The following is a 9,434-nucleotide window of genomic DNA, read 5'->3' on the forward strand; positions in this document are numbered from 1 at the left end:
GACACCGAGGGCAGAGGTCACTGCTGCAGTGTTGTTAAAATCAGGACCAGCCACATTCACAGTCGTCCTTAGTGTGGTGGGAGCAGTGGAGATCAGGACATGTGTGAGACCTGCTAAGGATCTGTCCTGAATGTCCAGCTGGGCCCCATGAATCAGAGGTTCCTCCAGCAGCCAGTGTAGGGACATAGTGGGCTCCAGTCTCTTCTATAAAAACAGTCTCCAGGTTTTAAAAAGGCTCTGATAAAAGGTTCAAAAAGTTTAAACAGTCACTGTTCATTAAAACGGGGATAATCCAGTCCAAGTCCATTCACTTTCTTTAAAATACTACTTGTAATGCGTCTCCAGACCACATCTATATGGCCAGTGAGGAGCTTTTGTATGAAGTGGAGTCTAAAGGCGGCCTCTCTACTAGGCAAGTGGACCAGTCTCTGTCCCCCTTCTTCCTTTGGCAGGAACAGCACACACTGAGGAACCCAATGAAGCTCATCCCAGAAAACGTTCACAAGGATGGTCTCTAACTGTTTCCCGAGGCCAGCAGGGGGCTCCACACAGGCCATCTTATGGCACAGACCACATGAGACCAGGTTATTAGTGACCAGTGCTCTTCCTCTGTGGGACATATGTGGTAGCAGCCATAGACATTATAGAAGTAGACGCCCTATAGAGCGCTGAACGGCATTCCTACGTCACCGCCATCTTTGTGGAGTCAGGAATCGGAGATGACAAAATGCCTTGTACTGTGCTGTTTGGAAACGTTCTAACCGTTTGTGTATCCAAACCAAATCAATAGTAATTACCTACTGATGAAGGTATTATGGATAAAGCTAAAAATCTGAAGGGCTCCAGCATCTTCATCAATGAGGAATTCCCTGAAGGTGTTCGGCAAAAGAGAAAAGAACTTCTCCCAGAAATTAAGACAGCTCGAGAGAGAGGTGATATAGCATACTTGAGATATGATAAACTTATTGTTCATTCACCTAGTCACCACAACAAAGGAAGGCCAACACTCAGAGTTTGGCTCACTAGCTTTCATCAGTTTGTAGCGCCCTTAGTCTGGATTGACAAACCACTAATTGCACCTACGATCTCTAGGTTCGTAAGAGTTGGACTCCTGAATCAATCAGGAGAGAGCATGAAAGTTGACAATTTATTGTTTCACAATAACCATCAGGTTTCTTTAGTGAATTAAAATGACAAAAATAGAGCTCTTTCATAGAAACAAAAAATAAAAATGTTTTATTGTCCAGGGTCCAGTGTGTAAGTGTTCAGTGTGTTCAGTTCAGTTTTTTACTACCCGGGTAGATTGTGTGTTTTGTTCCTTATCTGTGAGAAAGTAAGTGAATGTCCAGGTTAAAGCATATCCCACAAATGGCCACGCTGTGCACCTCTCCGTCCCTGTCCATGTCCTTCTGGCTCGCCACCGAACCTCCAAGGCTCGGAAATCTCGTTCCTAATCCACACCGGAAAAAGAAACAACCTACACACAGAGTGCAGTACTAATATTACTCTCTATTCAATCACCAGTATCAAGCGTTAGCATTCAAGCTAGCGATCTTTTTACTGTTTACAATGATACACACAGCACCAAAATAGTTTCAAACATTGGGAAACATTCCCGTAACCCCGACTGGTTTCACAATAAGGACTTAATACAAGTATTTTCAACACAATATATGTTACAAGCCGACCACAAGGCTTTAGTCTCTAGCATTTAGCCACCATGCTTACCGGAGCATTTCTTCCCAGAGGGCTCGCTTGTTATAATGGCTCCTCTCATGAATTCTCAGAACCACGTTTATTCCGAAGCTCATCAGCCTGGTAGCACCGTGTCTCTCTGCTCAGTGTCTCGGGTCAGAAAGAAAGAGTGAACTCTGTGCACTTGGCAATGAGCAGGGGCCTGATGCGCCACCCTGTGGCGCGGCACAGCAACACACACTGCAAATGAATTGAATGGCTTTCTAACCATGTGGGTTACAAATGCATATGTATGTCATTTTTTGACTACTTTGCCACACATAGTTTTTGTTGTTATTTTACTTATTTTATGGATTACAATACATCTGTTTTTAATAGTCAGACATTTAACCCCTTTGATATTTCTGCAACTGACACTTATAATTTAGATGTTGACCCAGACCAATTTTTTTTTCCATCATTTAAGCTTTTAAATTTCTGTAGTTTCTATAATGAATCTCAATTTAATAATTTATGTGAGTCTATGCCTTCTGATGTATTTTCTACTTTTCACTTGAACATAATAGATAAGAAATATGAAAGCTTTAAGCTGCTGTTTCAATGATTGTTTTCCAATTGGCAAATTCTTTAAGAAGAGTCATGACTTGAACAAACCCTGGTTTACAAATGATTTACTTAAACTTCTAAGGAAAAATAAATATAAATAAATAAATAAATAAATACACTCATTACATAAGATTTGCAAAAAAGGAATATTTCAGTGAAAAACTAAAATAAACATTCAAATGATATGAAAATCGCATGGAAAGTGATAAATAGATTGTTGCAAAGAGGTAATACTGTATCAGAGCTGCCTTCTGTCTTCCTGGATAGTGAAAAGTCTTCCAATAGTCCACATGATATCGCTCAAAAATATTATGATTTATTTGTTAATATTGGTTATGAACTAGATAACTAGATAAAATTCCTCCTTGTCATGGTAATCCATTGGACGAAATTCCCCTAGTTTCTCTTCTTTTAAGCCTCCTGATATTCAAGAAATAAGTACCATAATTGATGAGCTAAAACTATGTTCCGCTGGTCACAATAATATTACTGCTTTCCTTGTTAAGCAGGTGAAGCAGGCAATATTACTACCACTTCTTCACATATATTCTTTGTTTTTGAAAACAGGCATTGTACCAGAGGATCTAAAAGTTGCTAGAGTTACTCCATTATTTAAAGCAGATGATCCATGTTGTTTTAGCAATTATAGACCCATATCTATCTTGCCATGCTTCTCAAAAATATTACAAAAGATTATATACAAAAGGGTTTTTCATCTAGATTCAATTATTTATAAACACCAGTATGGTTTTCAGAAAAATCACTCCACTTATATGTGTCTGATTGACAAAGTTGCCTCTGCTATTGATAATAATGAATTCACTTGTAGTATTTTTCTTGACTTTTCCAAAGCGTTTGACACAGTTAATCATCATATTCTATTAGAAAAGTACAAATATGGGTTTCATGATACTACATAGAAATGGTTAAGAAATTATGTTTTGAACAGAAAACAGTTTGTTTGTTTTAAGGGTTACTGTTCTAGTAAAGCCACATTACTCTGTGGAGATCCACAAGGGTCCATTCTTGGACCATTATTATTTCTTATTTATATTAATGATTTGTTTAATGTTTCTAATATCCTTTCTCCAATAATGTTTGCAGATGACACAACTTCGGTTCTCTCTAATTCAAACATCTACATTTTGATGAAGGATGCAAATGCTGGTTTAACTGCCTGCAACACATGGCTTAGATTAAATAAATTATCACTGAATTTAAAAAAATCAAACTTTATTATTTTCAGTGGTAAAAAATCATACTCAAAGGATTTATCTAAAATTATACTAGAGTCTGTTGAGTTGCCTCAGGTGTCAAGCACAAGATTCTTGGGAATTATTGTTGATGAACATTTGAATTGGAGAGATCAGATTGATTGTGTACACAGAAAGATAAATAAATCCATTGGTATTATAAGGAGGATTAGACATTTTGTCACTACAAATGTCTCCTTACTCTTTATTATAGTTTAATTTATCCCCATCTTTCATATTGTAATACAGTTTGGGCAAGTACATTTCCTACTACTCTCCACAAAACTTTGAAAAACTCCAGAAACGTTTTATTAGGATTGCTACACGATCAAGGTTACACATTTCATCTGCCTCTCTATTTCAAAAACTTTAAATTCTAACTATTTATGACATTAACATCTTTCAAATATGTGTTTTTCTTTACAAGATCATTTCAAATGTAGTCGTACTTTTTGATGTTTTGTGTTTTATAATAACATGAAATTGAAATATCAGTTTATTACTATAAGTTGGAGGGTTCAAATAAGCCCACTGTGTTTTTTTGCCTCTCCCTGCACTTATTCTTATTATCATTATTATCATGTCTGTATTATTTATTTAATTTTAACTATGCAAAATAATAAACTATAAACTATAAAACTATAACTTTCACATGTCTTAACAAGTACTCCTGATTGTATTTCAGCCATATTCTGCATCATTTTTAACCTTTATAACAGTGTTTTCAGAGTGTAATTTGTCAACGTTATGGAAAATACCATGGATTCCCGTGCAATGGTTTAATGGTATTTACTTTAGTCTGCTCATGGTATTATATCTAATAATCAAAATATAACGTATAGTTAATAACAGCTAGAGTTGCCACCCGTCCCATAAAATACAGAATCGTCCTTTATTTTGCAATTAAATGTTGCGTCCCGTATTGAACGGATACAGGACGCGATTTGTGCCGTATTTTCATAAATGTCCAATGCATGTGTCTGTCTCACACATATACACTAAATCCTAAATCTAACAATAATGACCAAAATAAGATAGGAAATACTACGTTGTGGTAGTACTTTGTTGTGCCTGTGGCGCTGTCAGGGTTGCCTAGAGACAGACGCTGCTCAAAAAAAAAAAAAAAAAAAATACGCCTCTTAAAAATGTCCGCTTCACCTGGGACTCCACCACGTCCTCAAAAGCGAGTAACAAGAAGGACACTTGGAAAAAGAAGTGAGGGAAATCTGTGGACTGTTTACATCTGGTCTACTCCACAGACAAGAGAAACACAACAGTTTCGCCTGTGATGTGCACCCCCAGGAATTCAGTGCTGCTGATCACCTCCACAGCTGAGGTGTTGATGAGCAGTGGAGTGTGGCTGGGCTGGTTCTTCCTGAAGTCAACGATGATCTCCTTCGTCTTGTCCACGTTCAGGATCAGGCTGTTGTCTCTGCACCAGCCCACCATCTGCTCCATCTCCTCTCTATAGTCCAGGTCGTTGTCGTCTCTGATGGGGCCCACCACCATTGAGTCATCTGCAAACCTCACAATGTGATTGATGGCGAACCTGGGGAGCCTGTGCTGAGGGTGATCGGAGGTGTGATGTCTGACCCGGACCGACTGAGGTCTGTCGGTGAGGAAGTCTAGCAGCCAGTTGTGAAAGGGGATACTGAAGCCCAGGTGTCCCAGTTTTCCTACCAGATGCTGTGGGATGAACGTGTTGAACGCTGAACCAAAGTCCAGTGCACCCCCAGGAAAAACAAACACACTGAACTCTTTTTATGAGCTGCAATAGAGTCACACCTGGTAATAAAATAAGTAATAATCTCAGTGCACTTTAAACTGATCACATCTGAACCTGAAGGAGGAAACAAACTGTGACAAACAGAGCTGCAGTCAGAGAAGGAGCTAAACTGGAAAGATCAGATTCAACGTCACTTCACTGAAATGAAAGTCAAAGTTTGTCAGAGTGACGGCAGAGCTGCAGTCCAGAAAAATCTGTTTCTGTCTTAAGAAAATTCATCTGAGTTCATCTGTTCTTTCTCAACATCTGGCTCTAATACTGGTGAGTACAGCTGATAATATTTACTGTGTTTCAACAACCAGCATCAAAACTTAGAGTCCAGCAGGAAGTTCCACTCTTTACACTTCACACTGACTCAGCATGTTTCTTTAGAAGTTCAATAACGCATCAATAATCAATAAATCTCTACTTAAACTGTGTTTTTCTCTCTTTCTCTCTTGTTGTCAGTGTGTAGACATGTCCGCCGCCAGATGTCTGAGGTCTGAAGATCAGTTTCTGTGCTCCATCTGTCTGGATGTGTTCACTGATCCAGTCTTTACATCCTGTGGACACAACTTCTGCAAACTCTGCATCACTCAACACTGGGATCATAATGACAAGTTCCAGTCCAATGTGTAATAAATAGTTTGAGACAAGGCCTGAAGTAGACATCAACACTTTCATCGGTGAGATGGTTGCTGAGTTCAGACATGAAGCTCAACAGAAAGCCGGCACTCATCCTGTCTGATGATGGAAAACAAGTGAATCATAGTGACGTGAAGAAGAGAGATGATGTTAGAGCCAGAGAGATTTTCTGAGAAGGTGGGGGTATTTGTGGATTATGAGGAGGGTCTGGTCTCCTTTCATGATGTAGATACTGCAGCTCTTATCTACTCCTTTACTGGCTGCTCCTTCAATGACAAACTTTACCCATACTTCAGCCCCTGTAATAATGATGGTGGTAAATACTCTGCACCTCTGATCATTTGTCCTGTCATTCAAAATGATGTCTGATCCATTTAATGATGAAGCTTTGAGATCATGAATGAACTTATTGATCTTCACTCCTTATTCACACTCTGTACATATATGCTTTAATACTACAATGCTGGTACAGCTGATCTCATAAAGAGGTGAAGAAATTTCAACTCCTCTATAGCCTCGATGACAAGGTTGCCAAACATCTACGCCTGTCAACATACAACTCATCAGATGAGATCTTCTGAATCTTGGACGACTGGTTCAGGGACCAAGCCACCATCGCTCTTGAGATTGTCAAAGAATTGCAAGAAACTTCAACAGCCAACCAGGGAAAGTCATAGAGCCTATCTAAGCTGTGAAAAAAGGCCCTTTATGATTTAAATGAAGTGGGAAGTGCAAACGCCATAAATAATCCACTAGTAACTAAATCCATCAAGAACAAGCTGCCAGAGACTATGAAAAAAGACTCATGTATGCTGCAGATGAGGAAAACACTGGTAACAGAAGAGAGTCCATATAAGAATCCATATAATAACAACTAGATCAGTTGAGAGATTTCATTGAACCCTCCAAGGAGAAGACCAAGTTCCAAAAGTACGCCACAACAAAGACAACCAAGGTTTAGGACCAACCTAAAGCCATTGGCGAAGAGGGACGCAGCGCAACAACTCAGTGCCTGCATGAGATGTCTTGATGTTCACAACGGCGACTACTGCAGAAAAACTACTCACCTGATATCTAGAGTGAACCAACACCACTGTCTTCTCTGTCTACTTGCCAGACCCCAGTCCCAAAGAACAACCAAATCTAGTCCAGGGAGAGCTGAGGGCAAACGATACACTGAAGCCCAAGAAGAGTTCCTCTCCAAACTTCCACATGAACCAGATGTTCCCCTCAAAGACTTCGCAAGACTTGGCAAGACCATCGGAGGCACACACTCTGACCTCTTTGAAGAAGTGATTTTTAAGGCCCACTTCATCCCCAGATTCATGAGAACTGCAGCAGTCAAGTACAGTGAGCTCACCTGTAAAGATCCAGTCTCCCGCCAGTTTCCCAACCATTCAGGCACCCAGTCCAATACCACCACCAGCAGCAGAGACTTTCTAAAGTGGCGGGAGTGGGAAAGCATTGGCACTGCCTGTGAACTGAGGTGTGGAGGATGACGCTGCGTGAATTGCCAACCTGGGGGAAAAGAAATGACACTGGCCAAAGAAAAAGAGATGGAGATGGTGAGAAATGGCTAGACATATGTAAACGGAGACCATCACAGCTCTGAACCACACTGGCACGCCAAGTATCCATGGAAAGAAGATCCGGCATCTCTACCCAACAATAAGAGAGCGGTTGAGGTCACATTCCTCAGAACGAAGAAGCAGCTGGCAAAAGAACTAGAGTGGAGGTTGGCCTACACTTCACAAGTCCATGAAATGGTTACTGCCAAGGCTGCAGTGAAGCTGTCTAAAGAAGTTCTGCAGAGCTGGACCAGGAGGGTGTGGGACATAAATCATCTGATTGCACCAAATCCGCACTCCGTCTCCACCCCAGTGAGGCTAGTGTGGAACAGCAGCCACAAGTACAGAGGCCTAAGCTTGAACAACATGCCAATCAAAGGTCCTGACGTGCTCAACCCGATCAGAGCTGTCCTACTGAGGTTCCAAGCTGGTGTCTTTGCTTCCCTTGATGACATCCTCAAAATGTATAATTCCGTCTTGCTGGAGGAGGTGCACCTGCACATATTCCTATGGCGTGACACTGAGGATGCTGAAATAGAAGATTTCGTCATAACAAGAGTTAACATTGGAGACAAACCTGCTGGTTGTATCGACCACGTTGCCATGTGAGAGACCATCAACTTGCCTCAATTCAGGAACTTCAAAGAACAGAGACATGTGCTAGATGAAGACACGTATGTCGAAGATATCCTGACCTCTCATAACAACCTTGACCATCTGAAACTCCTCACGTCTAACACTGAGTAGATCCTTAAAGCTGGAGGGTTCTTCATGAAGCCCTTGGTCTACTCCAATCAAAGTGGGAGGAAAGAGCCAAGAGGTGGAAACATGGAGTGAAAGACCATGATCCTGCCAAACCAGCTCACAGTTGAAGATAACAAAGCCCTCGGCCTGGGTTACACCATTGAAGATGACAAGCTACACATCATGGTTGCAGTAAACTTTTCCAAGAATAGCAAAAAAATGCACCTCAGTCAGAACTTACAGAGAGAAGAAGTAAGAAGTCAAACCCCTGATCCACTCACCAGAAGATAACTGTTAAGCCAAATCTCTGATCTCTATAATCCACTCAGTCTTGTGGCTCCTGCAAAGCAGAAGGGAGCCATCCTGATTCAAAGAGTTTTTCAAGAAGCAAAAGTAATGTACTACAGAAAAGATACCTGGGATGCCACCCTGTCCAAAGGATTCAGAGAAGATGCTATAAAGCTCCTCAAAGAGTACGCTGATCTGAACCAACTCCGATTCACCAGACCTCTGACGCCGCTAGATCCATGTGCAAGACCTAATGGCGTCACCGTTTCTGATGGCAGTGAGCATCCATACGGTGCTTACTGTACCTATGCTGAAAGTGCAGTCATGGTGTTGTTGTGAGCTAGTTGAGTCAAAGGCCAAGCTGACCCCCCTCAACTGCAAAGGTGACCATGTGAAAGCAAAGATGTGTGGAGCATTCTTTGCAGCCTGGTTTAAGAACCACTTCCAGAAACACTGCCGAATTGCAGTTGAGAGGTGGTACCGTCTCATCGACAGTCAGACCGTCTTTGGTGCAATACAGTGCGAGAGTTACGGCTACCAGACGTTTTTCGCAAACTGGGTTGGCGAGATCCAGAGCGGCACCAACGTCCACCAAGATTGGTGGTGGATTCCAGGGCCTGAAAACATTGCAGATATCATCACCAGAGGGGCCAGTCCTAATGGCCTAAATGAGGAGTCAGAGTGGTAGTTAGATCCAAAGTTTCTTCAACTTTCTGAAAGTCAGTGGCCAATGAAATCTGCCAAAGATGTCGCTGTACAATCAAGAGACAATATCATAAAAATACAGACGAAAACATATGCCGCAGTACTCACCCAAAGTCAACTGAGACAGCAAGATCCAATCAAAGTCCAAAAGACCACCTGCGATAG

General features: G+C 41.2%; 1 long non-coding RNA gene across 1 annotated transcript; it reads right to left on the reverse strand.

The window, feature by feature from the left end:
• Positions 1-1,211: 1,211 nt before the first annotated feature.
• On the reverse strand, positions 1,212-1,902 carry LOC125004732. The gene is made up of 2 exons (XR_007112377.1): positions 1,729-1,902; positions 1,212-1,477 (listed from the first exon to the last, which is right to left on the reverse strand). It is a non-coding gene; the product is annotated as an uncharacterized LOC125004732 (long non-coding RNA).
• Between the last annotated feature and the right edge of the window lie 7,532 nt (positions 1,903-9,434).

Source organism: Mugil cephalus, chromosome 2, assembly GCF_022458985.1.
Source record: "Mugil cephalus isolate CIBA_MC_2020 chromosome 2, CIBA_Mcephalus_1.1, whole genome shotgun sequence".
Classification (NCBI taxonomy): Eukaryota; Metazoa; Chordata; class Actinopteri; order Mugiliformes; family Mugilidae; genus Mugil; species Mugil cephalus.